The following is a 19031-nucleotide window of genomic DNA, read 5'->3' on the forward strand; positions in this document are numbered from 1 at the left end:
ACACGCATGTCATGACTATTATGTTTGCACCAGTCACATACCTTCGTCATTCATTGGCATCGCGTAGTACCAAATTTGGCATATGTGAAGCTAGCGAAACGGCCGCTAACGCATCATCAGTGTGGCATGTAGTCATGTTGTTACATGGCACGCATGTCGAGATTATCACGTTTGGATGTGTCATTGACCTATGTCGTCCGCTCGCGTCACATAATACCGAGTTTAATACATGTGAAGCTAGCGAAACGGCCGCGAGCGCTTCCTGAGCGTAGCATGTAGTCATGTTGTTACATGACACGCATCTCATGTTTATCATGTTCGCACCAGTATCATACCTTCGTCAGTCATTCACGTCCCAAAATACCAAATTTGGTATAAGTGAAGCTAGCGAAGCGGCCGCCAGCGCATCATGAGCGTGGCATGTAGTCATGTTCTTACATGACGCGCATGTCATGATATTCATATTAGGGTCTGTCGCTTGCGTTCGCCATGTAATTATGGCATACCATACCAGTTTTGCAACATGCCTTGTGAACGAAACCACCGCAAGAGCTGCAGGATCATGAAATGTAAATCATGACATTCATGACACACATTTCATGATTTTCATGTTGAGTAGTCAAATAAGTTCTTCATACAGTCATGTTATGCCATACCAAGTTTCGTATCGATACCATTATTGAAACGTCCAGGAGAGCTAAAAGTCGTAGGCGGATAGATAGATAGATAGATAGATAGATAGATAGATAGATAGATAGATAGATAGATAGATAGATAGATAGATAGATAGATAGATAGATAGATAGATAGATAGATAGATAGATAGATAGATAGATAGATAGATAGATAGATAGATAGACAGACAGACAGACAGACAGACAGACAGACAGACAGACAGACAGACAGACAGACAGACAGACAGACAGACAGACAGACAGACAGACAGACAGACAGACAGACAGACAGACAGACAGATAGATAGATAGATAGATAGATAGATAGATAGATAGATAGATAGATAGATAGATAGATAGATAGATAGATAGATAGATAGATAGATAGATAGATAGATAGATAGATAGATAGATAGATAGATAGATAGATAGATAGATAGATAGATCACCGAAGTTCGCTAAGAAATGCTTCGCATTTAAAAACTAGCATACTTAACAAACGTACGCCCAAAGCTCGAGTATGCATCGTCCATTTGGAATCCATCCCAGGCATATCTCGCTAACGAACTGGAATCAGTCGAAAACCGCGTTGCCCGCTTTATAACCTCAGAGTTCTCCAAAGAAATCAGCGTCACCACCCTAGAACAATCAATCCAACTACCATCTCTCGCGTCACGCCGCCTGATCTCACGCCTATGCCTCCTGCACAGTTTCTTTTTCCGCCCGAAATCAAGACACGAACTTTAACAACCCCCTAACAGAACTTCTTGCATTAACCATTTTATCCCCATTGCGCCAATAAACGGCCGTACATCTGCAATGAACGACTCCTCCCCCCCCCCCCAAGCAATTACACTTTGGAATCGCCTCCCCGACTCCATAGTTGCCACACCTGACCGCACATCATTCCGCGCAAAATTGGAATCCCACTTTGATTCCACCCAATAACCCGAGGCTGTAGATATATGCTACCAGTGTACTGTATGCATAATTTTTGCCATGTTGTTTGTACTCTAATTCCCAGTCAAACGTTTTTTTTTGTTTATTGTTTGATTAGTTTTTGTTGTCACTCTTGACCAAACTGCCATATGCGTATTTAGAACTGTATTGTTTATATTAATTGGTTCACATTGAATTGTACACCCTCACAGCGTATTTGTTGCCCCCCCCCCTTATGTAATCCCCTCGGGCCTTTAAGGATGTCATAAATGAAGTGAATGAAATAAAAAATCAAAATAGCTGGGCAGATGACACTCCTTGGTTTGGTGTACTTGTGGACGGGATCAAAGGCCAGAGAGGAAAACATGGCAATCGTGGAGTGTATAACAAAGGGCACGGAGGAATTAGGAGGAGAGTGCGAGATAAATAAACTAGGAAGTATGAATTCGCACATAGAAGATATAGATGGGTATACTGACCCAACAGGCAAAATGATCAATGTGTGAAAGGCTTGATTTGATCATTTGCAACAGTACTGAGAAGTATGAAGGGCAAATAACATGGGAGGTAGGAAGGCTGCAGTCGACGATAGATTATGCACTGATGTCACATAGGATGTATGGTGGGCTCAGAGGAATCAGAGGAAGGCACATAGATCAATGTGGCTCCAGAAGTCTGAGTAGTGATCACAAAAGTATCAAGCTACATTTTGGAAGAGCAGTAAAAAAGGAAGGAGGCAAGATGAGCAACTACAGCAAAATTTTTATTCAGAAAGGCAAACAGAAATAGCTACTAAACAAATTGAGAAAGTAATCACTGAGGATAACAAAACAGTGTGGACATACACGAATTTAATTCGAATGTTTGAGCTAGAGCTTGCTAAGGCACGTGACAAGTCACCCCGGAAAAGAAAACACAAACCCAAGAGTTGGTGGGATGAGGAAGTTAAGAGAGCCATAGCAAAACTTTAGGAAGCCTCTAGGGAACACAGACATGCTAAGCAACGGGGTGAACCGACAGATGATGTTGAAAGAAAATGGGACATCTTTCTAAGCTGTAGAAGGGAAGCATCCCTTCTGATCAATGAAAAAAAAAACAGAAGAAAGGGGGCTCAGTGGCTGGTAGAAGTACATAAAAAGAATAGAAAGGCAGCTGCGAAATTTTCGAACCATCTAAACTCCCTAAGAAATGAGACAAGCCTAGAGTAGAGGTTTATAACTACAGCTCAAGGTGCTAGGCTAAAAGGAGACGCCGCTATTGAATATATAAGAAAAAGGGTGACGAAAGATTTCAACAAAGGGCCTTATGTACCACAATAGACAGGGATGGATCAAGTGGCACAATGGCTTCATTTTCACAACGAGAGTAGGAAAGGACTACATCAAAGTAGTACATCAACAGGCCCTGCCGGCATCCCAATTAAGCTGATAAAGGAATTGGGTCCCAAGTCTAAGGAGCCCTTGAGAGAGGCAGTGAGCAAAAAAATAATCGATGGTGAAGTCCCTAATAGATAGAAACTTAGCAAAATGAGCATGACCTACAAAGGAAAAAGGGACAAAGCTGACGTAAACAACTATCGTCCTATAACAGTGACATCAGTGGTTTACAGGCTGGTTATGCAGATGATAAAGTAAATGCTGCAAGCATGGATAGAGGATGAGGGGGTTCTGGGTGAACTGCAGAATGGGTTTTGAAAACAAATTTGCTGTAAGACAATCGGTTCTCATTGACACAGTGCATGCATCGAAATAGCAGGAAAGGAAACAGGCCCCTGTGGCTAGCATTTTTGGATATCAAGGGAGCGTATGATAGCGTGGCTCAAGAAGTTTTGTGGGAAATACTGGACACACTAGGCGTGGAAGATGTAGCCACTAATCTTTTAAAGGATATCTATAAAGGTAACAAGGTAGTTATAAAGTGGGGAAAACAGGTATTCAAGCCTGCAGAGGTAAAACGGGGGTATAGGCAGGCGTGTCCTCTGTCACCGTTGTCATTCATGATGTACCAACAAAGATTACAGGCCAAATTAGAGGGAAGTTGTCTTGGCTGCAGCCTCTCTTTCGTCAAACAAGGAAAACTCATTGAACAGGCACTACTAGCATTGATGTACGCAGATGATATAGTGCTAATGGCCGACAACAAGGAAGATTTGCAGAGATTGATGGGCATCTGCGGTAATGCGGGAGATAGGTTAGATTTCAGATTCAGTAAGGAAAATCGGCAGTCATGATTTTTAATGACAATGAAGGTAGTGAGCTTAGAATACAGGAGGTCACGCTAGAGATAACAGATAAATACAAATATCTAGGTGTATGGATAAGCAATGGGGCCGAGTACCTAAGGAAACACGAAACATACGTGACGACTAAAGGTAACAGGAATGCAGCGGTAATGAAAAACAGGGCACTGTGGAATTACCATAGGTATGATGTTGTGAGAGGAATATGGAAAGGGGTAATGGTTCCTGGTCTGACGTTCGGCAATGCGGTCTTGTGCATCACGTCAGGGATTCAAGCAAGGTTATAAATTAAGCAACGAGGAATAGGTAGGCTTGCTTTAGGAGCTTACGGGAATACACCAAATCAGGGAGAACAAGGTGATGTGGGATGGACATCATTCGAGGGCAGGGAAGCTAGCAGCAAGATAAAATTTGAGAAGCAATTGAGAGAAATGTGAAAGGGGCGTTTAGCTAGGAAGTTTTGCAGCTACTTGTACATGAGGAATGTCGGTACAAATTGGAGGATGCGAACCAGAAAATTGACGGGTAAATACTTAGAAATGAGCAGGGGGCCAAACGAAAAATAACTATCGGTTAAAAAGAAGGTGAACGAAACGGAGACCGATATATGTGGAGAATGGGCACGATTAAGAAGTATGCACTAGAGATCTATCGAACTTTTAAGCAGCACATTGCCAAGGAAAGGATCTATGATAATACTCGGGGTAGTTCTCTACTGTTTGAGGCAAGGACGGGAGTACTGCGAACCAAGACATATCGGGCCAAATACGAAGGAGTAGACACGGTATGCAGTGCGTGTGGAAACGAAAAGAAAACTGCCGAACGCTTGATGATGTTCTGTAAAGGGCTTGACCATATAGTTGATGATGGCGCAGAGTTTTTCAAAGCACTGGGGTTTAGAGACAGGGAGGGCAAAATAGACTTTAAGCGGGTAGAATTAACTAGAAGGAGGTTATCTGTTTGGTGGCTAAAGTCAAGGCACGAGAGAAAATTAAACCATTCACTGCAAAGTACCAGTCCTTAACTTCACTATTTAAAAGAAAAAAAAAAGATACATCTACTTTTTGGTTCACTAAGTATCGCGGCTAGGTGTCGTTAGCCGCCGCCCGATCTAAAGGGTACAGCCACATCAATCCATCCATCCATCCATCCATCCATCCATCCATCCATCCATCCATCCATCCATCCATCCATCCATCCATCCATCCATCCATCCATCCAATATTCGTGGTTGACTGTGCCCGTGGTTCGTCAGTGATCCGGCGTACGAAAACAGCCTGGTTAGAGTCACCTAGATTCTAGGTCACTCTAGCCTGGTATTTGACAGCGCTGCGCCTCGATCGCCTGTTTTCTTTTAAAATTATCAACATAACACGTGCTGCCGAGAACTTTGATTAAGGCGATTACTTTGGTGTGTCAGACCACAAATATGGCGACTGCCGCGCTAGCGCCCTTTGCGGATGACGTCACGTGAATACTACGCGAAGACCACTATTCACTCGGCCCTCTGTGGCGCAGAAACTGGGACTGTGCGTTATAAAACTATCTCCAATTAAATAACCTTCGCGCACTCTAGCAAACGAGCTTTCCAGTCGTAATAAGTAGGTCGTAACAGAAAAAAAAACTAAATGCTTATTGTAACAGAAAAAAAAACTAAATGCAAAATGTTTTTGCCAATGCTTCTTCAAAGTGCGTATCAGCACAAACCACGAGAGGGGACATTTAAAGGTCAACATTCGACTGTAGATTGATTGGGAGGAAAATAACACGTGAAAAGGGACACCAACTAACTAACTAACTAAGAAATTTCGACGTTTCGGGTCTTTCTCAGTGGTGAAGCACCAGGGAGTTTGTAACGCCATTTCCTCAAGATGACGCTTCTTTTGACCGACGTACCGTATTCCGTTGCAATACACTCTCGGGAGCACATGCACCTTCAGATCTGTTCACGTTTTCAGGTGTCTCAACAAAGGCCGCCTAATAGGGTAACGCAAACTTGGAAAACACACATCAGATAAAAGAAGGAGTAGGAGGGAGTAGAAAGATCGGGCGCTAAACTTTTATTCGAAAAAACAGGTTGCCAGATTACAATTCACTGCGCAGGCGTGTATCAAAATCGGTAAAGTGAACAACCCGTGCCCCTCTTCTTAACGTGGAATGACTCCAATAGCTCTTGCGCTAATGTGTCGTTGCTTCTGCTTCTTAGCTTGATATCACGAAGTCGAGGCTCACATGTGCAGGCAGTGCGCATAGTGCTTACTAACCTGTTAACTGTATAGCCTCAAAGAAAACTTGCGGTGGAAGCACATGAGGTACGAAACGCCCGAACCCCGAGTTAAGTGCGCGCGCAAGTGAGCGGCCACACCGGAGAACATCTATACGGACGTTGACCACGCCTTGTGGAGGCGAGCACGCTGTTACGCCTGGGAGTCCACACCGAATGTCATTGCCTCTGCAAAGGCAATCTGCGTCAAGGCTCGCGATCGAGCCCGCCTGACGCCATAATCTCAACGGCGTCACCTAACCTGACCGCGAGCCAGCAGCTAGCAGGTGGGTGCGCGCGTCTTGACATGTCCATTCTTGTCTCGCTTTTCCCGCGGCGCCGCCAATGTGGACAGCGTGCCGCTGGCTGCCGAGCGGAGGCACCGACAAGCGGGACGCCGCCGCGGCGTGCTTCCCGCCAGTGTGTTCGCACGGTGAGCTCCCTCAACCCAGGGGCCCGATAGCAGCCCGATGATGCAAGCGGCGCCATGCAGTCTCGCGAGTCTTACGCAATGCGTGGCAACATCACTCGTCCTTGGGTGCAACCATGGAGCAAGGAAACCTGAGGAGAGGCCCTCGCAATGCGCGCTGCAGAGCGAAAAGTGTGGCGGAAGCCACATGCTTTTGCAGGGGGTAGTAAGCAATGTGGGCACGCCGGCATCTCGTGCGCCAGCAAGAAGGAGACAACGGGCAGCGAGTATACAAAGGCAAGCCGCCGGGCACGCCGGCACCCCCTATCGCTGGCACCCGTTGCGCATGCGCGAGCCGCCGTACCGTGCCCACAAGTGCGAGGAGGAGTGATCCTACTCTTCCCTACTTCCGGCTTCACAAAATATGACGTAACGGCCACTCCTCAGTTTATTCCTTCCTCCATGGGTGCAATCCAGCGCAGCGGCTCCGGATTTGAGGATCACGACGCAACCCAGCGGCGGGTCTCCATTGGAGGATTCTGACGCAACCCGGCGGCAGTTCTGATTGGACGTTGATATCACCTGGGGCCTATAAGAACCATGTGGCGCTTCGCCAAGCAGCCGACCTATGCGTCAGAGAGAAGACATCTCGGCTCTTTGAGTCCTTAAGCTGTCGCCCCAGTGCCGAATATGTAACGCCTCTATTTTTATGCTGTACATAAATCTTGTCTTAACTCTCCCTCGTCTTGTCCGCTAGTTTATCGGCTCTGCGCAGAAGCAGTAGCGAGCTGAGAAACACACACTACCAAACGGCTGGTAACCTTGGCAGCCCGGCCAGTGACCTTGGCAGCGGCGAGTTTCGTAGCAGTGGCGCCTTCGGGACCGTGCTGGCGTCACGCCTCGTAACAACGCCTCACGTCGGGTGGCGCGGACCTTCGACCTTTAGAGCGATAGATTGAATGGATGGATTGATGTGGCTGTACCCTTTAGATCGGGCGGCGGCTAACGCCACCCAGCCGCGATACTTAAGTGAACCAAAAAGTAGATGTATCTTTTTTTCCCTTCAAATAGTGAAGTTGACGACTGGTACTTTGCAGTAAAGGGTTTAATTTTCTCTCGTGCCTTGACTTTAGCCACCAATCAGATAACCTCCTTCTGGTTAATTATACCCGCTTAAAGTCTATTTTGCCCTCCCTGTCCCTAAACCCCAGTGCTTTGAAAAACTCTGCGCCATCATCCTGAACTATAGAGTAAAGCCCTTTACAGAACATTATAAAGTGTTCGGCAGTTTCCTCCTCCTCTCCGCATGCACTGCATACTATGTATACCCCTTCGAATTCGGCCAGGTATGTATTGGTTCGGAATACTCCCGTCCTGGCCTCAAACAGTAGAGAACTACCCAGAGTATTATCATAAATCCTTTCCTTGGTGATTTCCTGCTTAAAATTTCGATAGATCTTTTGTGCGGGCTTCTTAATCATGCCGATTTTCCACATGTCAGTCTCCGTTTCCTTCACCTTCTTCTTAACCGATAGTTATTTTTGGTTTGGCCACCTACTGTTTTCTAAATATTTACCCGTCAATTTCCTGGTTCGCTTCCTCCATTTTTCATCGACATTCTTCATGTACAAGTAGCCGAAAACCTTCCTAGCCACACGCTCCTCCCCTATTTCTCTCAATCGCTTCTCAAATTTTATTTTACTGCTAGCTTCCCTGCATGCCCTCAAGTGATGTCCATCTCATATCAACTCGTACTCCCTGATTTGGTGTATTCCTGTGAGCTCCTAAAGCAAGCCTACCGATTCCACGTTGCTTACTTTCTAATCTTGCTTGAACTTCTGATCTCATGCACAAGATCGGATTTCCGAACGTCAGACCAGGAACCATTACCCCTTTCCATATTCCTCTCACAATATAATACCTATTGTAATTCCACAGTGCCCTGTTTTTCATTACCGCTGCATTCCTGTTACCTTTAGTCGTCACGTATGTTTCGTGTTTCCTTAGGTACTCGGCCCCATTGCTTATCCATACACCTAGATATTTGTATTTATCTGTTATCTCTAGCGTGACCTCCTGTATTTTAAGCTCACTACCTTCATTGTCATTAAAAATCATGACTGCCGATTTTCCTTACTGAATCTGAAATCTAACCTATCCCCCTCATTACTGCAGATGTCCATCAATCTTTGCAAATCTTCCTTGTTGTCAGCCATTAGCACTATATCATCTGCGTACATCAATGCTAGTAGTGCCTGTTCAATTATTTTTCCTTGACGAAAGAGAGGCTGCAGCCAAGTCCACTTCCCTCTAATTTGCCCTCTAATCCTTGTAGGTACATCATGAATAACAAGAGTGACAGAGGACACCCCTGCCTAAGCCCCCGTTTTACCTCTGTGGGCTTGGATACCTGTTTTTTTTTTCACTTAATAACTACCTTTTACTTTTATAGATATCCTTTAAAGTTTAGTGAATCCATCTTTCAACACCTAGTGTGTCCAGTATTCCTTACCTGTCCTCTTGAACCACGCTATCGTACGCTTCCTTTATATCCAAAAATGCCAGCCAAAGGAGCCTGTGTTCCTTTTCTGCTATTTCGATGCACTGCGTCAGTGAGGACAGATTGTCTTCCAACAAATTTGTTCTCGAAACCCATTCTGCAGTTCACCCAGCACCCCCTCATACTCTATCCATGCCTGCAGTTTTTTCTTTATAATCTGTATCGACAGCCTGTAGACCACTGATGTCACTGTTATAAGACGGTAGTTGCTTATGTCAGCTTTGTCCCCCTTTCCTTTATAGATCATGATCATCCTGCGAAGTTTCCATCCATCGGGGACTTCACCATCGATTATTGTTTTGCTCACTGCCTCTCTCAAGGTCTCCTTAGACTTGGGACCTAATTCCTTTATCAGCGTAATTGGGATGCCGGCAGGGCCTGTTGATGTACTACTTTGATGTAGTCCTTTCCCACTTTCGTTGTGAAAATGGAGCCATTGCGCCCCTTGATACATCCTTGTCTATTGTGGTACATAGGACCCTTTGTTGAAATTTTTCTGTCACCCTTGTTCTTATATATTCAATAGCGGCGTCCCCTTTTAGCCCAGCACCTTGAGCTGTAGTTATAAACCTCTGCTCTAGGCTTGTCTCATTTCTTAGGGAGTTTAGATGGTTCCAAAATTTCGCAGCTGCCTTTCTATCCATTGTATGTACTTCTGCCAGCCACTGAGCCCCCTTTCTTCTAATTTTTTCATTGATCAAAAGGGATGCTTCCCTTCTACAGCTTAGAAAGATGTCCCATTTTCTTTCAACATCATCTGTCAGTTCACCTCGCTGCTTAGCATGTCTGTGTTCCCTAGAGGCTTCCTGACGATTCTCTATGGCTCTCTTAACTTCCTCGTCCCACCAACTCTCAAGTTTTTGTCTTCTTTTCCGGGATGACTTGTCACGTGCCTTAGCAAGATCTAGCTCAGTCTAACTAGATTCGTGTATGTCCACACTATTTTATTATCCTCAGTGATTACTTTCTCAATTTGTTTAGTAGCTATTTCTATTTGCCTTACTGAACAAAAATTTTCCTGTAGTTGCTCATCTTGTCTCCTTCCCACTTTCACTGCTCTTCCAAAACTTAGCTTGATACGTTTGTGATCACTACTCAGACTTGATCACATTGATCTATGTGCATTCGTCTGAGCCCATCATACATCTTATGTGACATCAGTGCACAATCTATCGTCGACTGCAGCCTTCCTACCTCCCATGTTATTTGCCCTTCACACTTCTCAGTACTGTTCCAAATGATCAAAGCATGCCTTTCACACACATATATATATGATCATTTTGCCTGTTGGGTCAGTATACCCATCTATATCTTCTATGTGCACATTCATATATCCTAGTATAATTATCTCGCATTCTCCTACTAATTTCTTAATGTCCTTTGATATACACTCCACCATTGCCTGGTTATCCTCTCTGGCCTTTGCTCCCGTCCACAAGTACACGAAACCAAGGAGTGTCATTTGACCTGCCACTTTCCCTTTTAGCCATAAATGTTCCTTGCACTCTTGCTTGACCCTTTGCCAGTCTGTACTTTTATGAATGAATGCCCCAATACCACCCCCCTTTCTGCTGCCTTCTGTTCTAGTGCAATATTCCCATACGTAGTCCGGATTGCAATGTGGTTGCTCCATGTCCCGAAGATGTTTCTCCAGAACTCCATATACCATTAGCTCGTCCTGCCTCAGCTGTTCTTCTATCTCTTCCCACTTTAACCTATTCCTGCCACCCTGCATGTTAATATAGCCTACGTCTGACTCAGCTCTGCCCTTGTGCTTACGTCGATTTTTTCTCCCACGGACTCCATGTGGCTTGAATATTTGTGCCCCTTTAGAACCATCTTTGGCTACACTGTTGGCCTCAGGGCGGGTTCCCCTAAAAAAAGCTGTGGCTTGGCGACCCATCCTATTACCGACCCTCCTGCCCGTCGCACCACTGTAGTGAATGCTATCCTGTGCAAAGGGGCGAGCTCCAGGCTCGTACAAGTCATGGTTCACTTCCATTGCGCTGTATCCGAGTTGCCAGCTCATACCCTTGATCACACAGTTGGCCTCCACTACCCTCCTTTCAATTCCACCAGACTGCCCCCAGACCTCTGGGACTGTGCATATGCACACTCCCAGAGGCTTCTCGGAGCTTACGCTTTCCATCCTCTAACTGTCTCTGAAGGTTCTGATCCTTGCCCTTCAACACATCATTGAGCCCACATGAATAATGACGAGATTTTCGCCCTCCATGCTATCCTCTACAACCTCCTGGGCTTTGGCCAGAGCATCCACCATGCTCTTCCCTGACTGGGCCTCCACACTCACTCTTCCATCTTCCTTCACTTCAGCGCGCGCGCCCAAGAAGCGCCATCTCGCTACTGAAGACGAAAACGCACTGAAGTTGCTGAGCTCTGAGGACTGCCAACGGTATATGGTTTAAATAAATATTTTATCGCTAACAAGTTAAAGGGAAGTTGAAGGGATTTTAGAATTTAATCAAACTACTTGTTTAAGAAGGACCAAGATTATTGTGGACGATGCCATAATTCTTTTTGCGGTTGTAGCAGCAAGAGCTTTAGAACAGGCGAAATAAAAGCTTGCCCTTCAACACATCATTGAGCCCACATGAATAATGACGAGATTTTCGCCCTCCATGCTATCCTCTACAACCTCCTGGGCTTTGGCCAGAGCATCCACCATGCTCTTCCCTGACTGGGCCTCCACACTCACTCTTCCATCTTCCTTCACTTCAGCGCGCGCGCCCAAGAAGCGCCATCTCGCTACTGAAGACGAAAACGCACTGAAGTTGCTGAGCTCTGAGGACTGCCAACGGTATATGGTTTATATAAATATTTTATCGCTAACAAGTTAAAGGGAAATTGAAGGGATTTTAGAATTTAATCAAACTACTTGTTTAAGAAGGACCAAGATTATTGTGGACGATGCCATAATTCTTTTTGCGGTTGTAGCAGCAGGATCTTTAAAACAGGCGAAATAAAAGCTTGCCCTTCAACACATCATTGAGCCCACATGAATAATGACGAGATTTTCGCCCTCCATGCTATCCTCTACAACCTCCTGAGCTTTGGCCAGTGCATCCACCATGCTCTTCCCTGACTGGGCCTCCACACTCACTCTTCCATCTTCCTTCACTTCAGCGCGCGCGCCCAAGAAGCGCCATCTCGCTACTGAAGACGAAAACGCACTGAAGTTGCTGAGCTCTGAGGACTGCCAACGGTATATGGTTTATATAAATATTTTATCGCTAACAAGTTAAAGGGAAATTGAAGGGATTTTAGAATTTAATCAAACTACTTGTTTAAGAAGGACCAAGATTATTGTGGACGATGCCATAATTCTTTTTGCGGTTGTAGCAGCAGGAGCTTTAGAACAGGCGAAATAAAAGCTTGCCCTTCAACACATCATTGAGCCCACATGAATAATGACGAGATTTTCGCCCTCCATGCTATCCTCTACAACCTCCTGAGCTTTGGCCAGAGCATCCACCATGCTCTTCCCTGACTGGCCCTCCACACTCACTCTTCCATCTTCCTTCACTTCAGCGCGCGCGCCCAAGAAGCGCCATCTCGCTACTGAAGACGAAAACGCACTGAAGTTGCTGAGCTCTGAGGACTGCCAACGGTATATGGTTTATATAGATATTTTATCGCTAACAAGTTAAAGGGAAATTGAAGGGATTTTAGAATTTAATCAAACTACTTGTTTAAGAAGGACCAAGATTATTGTGGACGATGCCATAATTCTTTTTGCGGTTGTAGCAGCAGGAGCTTTAGAACAGGCGAAATAAAAGCTTGCCCTTCAACACATCATTGAGCCCACATGAATAATGACGAGATTTTCGCCCTCCATGCTATCCTCTACAACCTCCTGAGCTTTGGCCAGAGCATCCACCATGCTCTTCCCTGACTGGGCCTCCACACTCACTCTTCCATCTTCCTTCACTTCAGCGCGCGCGCCCAAGAAGCGCCATCTCGCTACTGAAGACGAAAACGCACTGAAGTTGCTGAGCTCTGAGGACTGCCAACGGTATATGGTTTATATAAATATTTTATCGCTAACAAGTTAAAGGGAAATTGAAGGGATTTTAGAATTTAATCAAACTACTTGTTTAAGAAGGACCAAGATTATTGTGGACGATGCCATAATTCTTTTTGCGGTTGTAGCAGCAGGAGCTTTAGAACAGGCGAAATAAAAGCTTGCCCTTCAACACATCATTGAGCCCACATGAATAATGACGAGATTTTCGCCCTCCATGCTATCCTCTACAACCTCCTGAGCTTTGGCCAGAGCATCCACCATGCTCTTCCCTGACTGGGCCTCCACACTCACTCTTCCATCTTCCTTCACTTCAGCGCGCGCGCCCAAGAAGCGCCATCTCGCTACTGAAGACGAAAACGCACTGAAGTTGCTGAGCTCTGAGGACTGCCAACGGTATATGGTTTAAATAAATATTTTATCGCTAACAAGTTAAAGGGAAGTTGAAGGGATTTTAGAATTTAATTAAACTACTTGTTTAAGAAGGACCAAGATTATTGTGGACGATGCCATAATTCTTTTTGCGGTTGTAGCAGCAGGAGCTTTAGAACAGGCGAAATAAAAGCTTGCCCTTCAACACATCATTGAGCCCACATGAATAATGACGAGATTTTCGCCCTCCATGCTATCCTCTACAACCTCATGAGCTTTGGCCAGAGCATCCACCATGCTCTTCCCTGACTGGGCCTCCACCTCCACACTCACTCTTCCATCTTCCTTCACTTCAGCGCGCGCGCCCAAGAAGCGCCATCTCGCTACTGAAGACGAAAACGCACTGAAGTTGCTGAGCTCTGAGGACTGCCAACGGTATATGGTTTATATAAATATTTTATCGCTAACAAGTTAAAGGGAAATTGAAGGGATTTTAGAATTTAATCAAACTACTTGTTTAAGAAGGACCAAAATTATTGTGGACGATGCCATAATTCTTTTTGCGGTTGTAGCAGCAGGAGCTTTAGAACAGGCGAAATAAAAGCTTGCCCTTCAACACATCATTGAGCCCACATGAATAATGACGAGATTTTCGCCCTCCATGCTATCCTCTACAACCTCCTGAGCTTTGGCCAGAGCATCCACCATGCTCTTCCCTGACTGGGCCTCCACACTCACTCTTCCATCTTCCTTCACTTCAGCGCGCGCGCCCAAGAAGCGCCATCTCGCTACTGAAGACGAAAACGCACTGAAGTTGCTGAGCTCTGAGGACTGCCAACGGTATATGGTTTAAATAAATATTTTATCGCTAACAAGTTAAAGGGAAATTGAAGGGATTTTAGAATTTAATCAAACTACTTGTTTAAGAAGGACCAAGATTATTGTGGACGATGCCATAATTCTTTTTGCGGTTGTAGCAGCAGGAGCTTTAGAACAGGCGAAATAAAAGCTTGCCCTTCAACACATCATTGAGCCCACATGAATAATGACGAGATTTTCGCCCTCCATGCTATCCTCTACAACCTCCTGAGCTTTGGCCAGAGCATCCACCATGCTCTTCCCTGACTGGGCCTCCACACTCACTCTTCCATCTTCCTTCACTTCAGCGCGCGCGCCCAAGAAGCGCCATCTCGCTACTGAAGACGAAAACGCACTGAAGTTGCTGAGCTCTGAGGACTGCCAACGGTATATGGTTTATATAAATATTTTATCGCTAACAAGTTAAAGGGAAATTGAAGGGATTTTAGAATTTAATCAAACTACTTGTTTAAGAAGGACCAAGATTATTGTGGACGATGCCATAATTCTTTTTGCGGTTGTAGCAGCAGGAGCTTTAGAACAGGCGAAATAAAAGCTTGCCCTTCAACACATCATTGAGCCCACATGAATAATGACGAGATTTTCGCCCTCCATGCTATCCTCTACAACCTCCTGAGCTTTGGCCAGAGCATCCACCATGCTCTTCCCTGACTGGGCCTCCACACTCACTCTTCCATCTTCCTTCACTTCAGCGCGCGCGCCCAAGAAGCGCCATCTCGCTACTGAAGACGAAAACGCACTGAAGTTGCTGAGCTCTGAGGACTGCCAACGGTATATGGTTTATATAAATATTTTATCGCTAACAAGTTAAAGGGAAGTTGAAGGGATTTTAGAATTTAATCAAACTACTTGTTTAAGAAGGACCAAGATTATTGTGGACGATGCCATAATTCTTTTTGCGGTTGTAGCAGCAGGAGCTTTAGAACAGGCGAAATAAAAGCTTGCCCTTCAACACATCATTGAGCCCACATGAATAATGACGAGATTTTCGCCCTCCATGCTATCCTCTACAACCTCCTGAGCTTTGGCCAGAGCATCCACCATGCTCTTCCCTGACTGGGCCTCCACACTCACTCTTCCATCTTCCTTCACTTCAGCGCGCGCGCCCAAGAAGCGCCATCTCGCTACTGAAGACGAAAACGCACTGAAGTTGCTGAGCTCTGAGGACTGCCAACGGTATATGGTTTATATAAATATTTTATCGCTAACAAGTTAAAGGGAAATTGAAGGGATTTTAGAATTTAATCAAACTACTTGTTTAAGAAGGACCAAGATTATTGTGGACGATGCCATAATTCTTTTTACGGTTGTAGCAGCAGGAGCTTTAGAACAGGCGAAATAAAAGCTTGCCCTTCAACACATCATTGAGCCCACATGAATAATGACGAGATTTTCGCCCTCCATGCTATCCTCTACAACCTCCTGAGCTTTGGCCAGAGCATCCACCATGCTCTTCCCTGACTGGGCCTCCACACTCACTCTTCCATCTTCCTTCACTTCAGCGCGCGCGCCCAAGAAGCGCCATCTCGCTACTGAAGACGAAAACGCACTGAAGTTGCTGAGCTCTGAGGACTGCCAACGGTATATGGTTTAAATAAATATTTTATCGCTAACAAGTTAAAGGGAAATTGAAGGGATTTTAGAATTTAATCAAACTACTTGTTTAAGAAGGACCAAGATTATTGTGGACGATGCCATAATTCTTTTTGCGGTTGTAGCAGCAGGAGCTTTAGAACAGGCGAAATAAAAGCTTGCCCTTCAACACATCATTGAGCCCACATGAATAATGACGAGATTTTCGCCCTCCATGCTATCCTCTACAACCTCCTGAGCTTTGGCCAGAGCATCCACCATGCTCTTCCCTGACTGGGCCTCCACACTCACTCTTCCATCTTCCTTCACTTCAGCGCGCGCGCCCAAGAAGCGCCATCTCGCTACTGAAGACGAAAACGCACTGAAGTTGCTGAGCTCTGAGGACTGCCAACGGTATATGGTTTAAATAAATATTTTATCGCTAACAAGTTAAAGGGAAATTGAAGGGATTTTAGAATTTAATCAAACTACTTGTTTAAGAAGGACCAAGATTATTGTGGACGATACCATAATTCTTTTTGCGGTTGTAGCAGCAGGAGCTTTAGAACAGGCGAAATAAAAGCTTGCCCTTCAACACATCATTGAGCCCACATGAATAATGACGAGATTTTCGCCCTCCATGCTATCCTCTACAACCTCCTGAGCTTTGGCCAGAGCATCCACCATGCTCTTCCCTGACTGGGCCTCCACACTCACTCTTCCATCTTCCTTCACTTCAGCGCGCGCGCCCAAGAAGCGCCATCTCGCTACTGAAGACGAAAACGCACTGAAGTTGCTGAGCTCTGAGGACTGCCAACGGTATATGGTTTAAATAAATATTTTATCGCTAACAAGTTAAAGGGAAGTTGAAGGGATTTTAGAATTTAATCAAACTACTTGTTTAAGAAGGACCAAGATTATTGTGGACGATGCCATAATTCTTTTTGCGGTTGTAGCAGCAGGAGCTTTAGAACAGGCGAAATAAAAGCTTGCCCTTCAACACATCATTGAGCCCACATGAATAATGACGAGATTTTCGCCCTCCATGCTATCCTCTACAACCTCCTGAGCTTTGGCCAGAGTATCCACCATGCTCTTCCCTGACTGGGCCTCCACACTCACTCTTCCATCTTACTTCACTTCAGCGCGCGCGCCCAAGAAGCGCCATCTCGCTACTGAAGACGAAAACGCACTGAAGTTGCTGAGCTCTGAGGACTGCCAACGGTATATGGTTTAAATAAATATTTTATCGCTAACAAGTTAAAGGGAAGTTGAAGGGATTTTAGAATTTAATTAAACTACTTGTTTAAGAAGGACCAAGATTATTGTGGACGATGCCATAATTCTTTTTGCGGTTGTAGCAGCAGGAGCTTTAGAACAGGCGAAATAAAAGCTTGCCCTTCAACACATCATTGAGCCCACATGAATAATGACGAGATTTTCGCCCTCCATGCTATCCTCTACAACCTCATGAGCTTTGGCCAGAGCATCCACCATGCTCTTCCCTGACTGGGCCTCCACACTCACTCTTCCATCTTCCTTCACTTCAGCGCGCGCGCCCAAGAAGCGCCATCTCGCTACTGAAGACGAAAACGCACTGAAGTTGCTGAGCTCTGAGGACTGCCAACGGTATATGGTTTATATAAATATTTTATCGCTAACAAGTTAAAGGGAAATTGAAGGGATTTTAGAATTTAATCAAACTACTTGTTTAAGAAGGACCAAAATTATTGTGGACGATGCCATAATTCTTTTTGCGGTTGTAGCAGCAGGAGCTTTAGAACAGGCGAAATAAAAGCTTGCCCTTCAACACATCATTGAGCCCACATAAATAATGACGAGATTTTCGCCCTCCATGCTATCCTCTACAACCTCCTGAGCTTTGGCCAGAGCATCCACCATGCTCTTCCCTGACTGGGCCTCCACACTCACTCTTCCATCTTCCTTCACTTCAGCGCGCGCGCCCAAGAAGCGCCATCTCGCTACTGAAGACGAAAACGCACTGAAGTTGCTGAGCTCTGAGGACTGCCAACGGTATATGGTTTAAATAAATATTTTATCGCTAACAAGTTAAAGGGAAGTTGAAGGGATTTTAGAATTTAATTAAACTACTTGTTTAAGAAGGACCAAGATTATTGTGGACGATGCCATAATTCTTTTTGCGGTTGTAGCAGCAGGAGCTTTAGAACAGGCGAAATAAAAGCTTGCCCTTCAACACATCATTGAGCCCACATGAATAATGACGAGATTTTCGCCCTCCATGCTATCCTCTACAACCTCCTGAGCTTTGGCCAGAGCATCCACCATGCTCTTCCCTGACTGGGCCTCCACACTCACTCTTCCATCTTCCTTCACTTCAGCGCGCGCGCCCAAGAAGCGCCATCTCGCTACTGAAGACGAAAACGCACTGAAGTTGCTGAGCTCTGAGGACTGCCAACGGTATATGGTTTATATAAATATTTTATCGCTAACAAGTTAAAGGGAAATTGAAGGGATTTTAGAATTTAATCAAACTACTTGTTTAAGAAGGACCAAGATTATTGTGGACGATGCCATAATTCTTTTTGCGGTTGTAGCAGCAGGAGCTTTAGAACAGGCGAAATAAAAGCTTGCCCTTCAACACATAATTGAGCCCACATGAATAATGACGAGATTTTCGCCCTCCATGCTATCCTCTACAACCTCCTGAGCTTTGGCCAGAGCATCCACCATGCTCTTCCCTGACTGGGCCTCCACACTCACTCTTCCATCTTCCTTCACTTCAGCGCGCGCGCCCAAGAAGCGCCATCTCGCTACTGAAGACGAAAACGCACTGAAGTTGCTGAGCTCTGAGGACTGCCAACGGTATATGGTTTATATAAATATTTTATCGCTAACAAGTTAAAGGGAAATTGAAGGGATTTTAGAATTTAATCAAACTACTTGTTTAAGAAGGACCAAGATTATTGTGGACGATGCCATAATTCTTTTTGCGGTTGTAGCAGCAGGAGCTTTAGAACAGGCGAAATAAAAGCTTGCCCTTCAACACATCATTGAGCCCACATGAATAATGACGAGATTTTCGCCCTCCATGCTATCCTCT

The 19031-nt window shown here is 45.1% G+C and overlaps 1 protein-coding gene across 2 annotated transcripts in view; it reads right to left on the minus strand.

Annotated features, from left to right (window-relative positions):
• Positions 1–19031, minus strand: part of LOC119183840 (uncharacterized) — a 61209-nt gene that overhangs the window by 26944 nt on the left and 15234 nt on the right. The window lies entirely within an intron of this gene.

The sequence above is a fragment of the Rhipicephalus microplus genome, chromosome 3 (genome assembly GCF_043290135.1).
Source record: "Rhipicephalus microplus isolate Deutch F79 chromosome 3, USDA_Rmic, whole genome shotgun sequence".
In the NCBI taxonomy this organism is placed as follows: domain Eukaryota; kingdom Metazoa; phylum Arthropoda; class Arachnida; order Ixodida; family Ixodidae; genus Rhipicephalus; species Rhipicephalus microplus.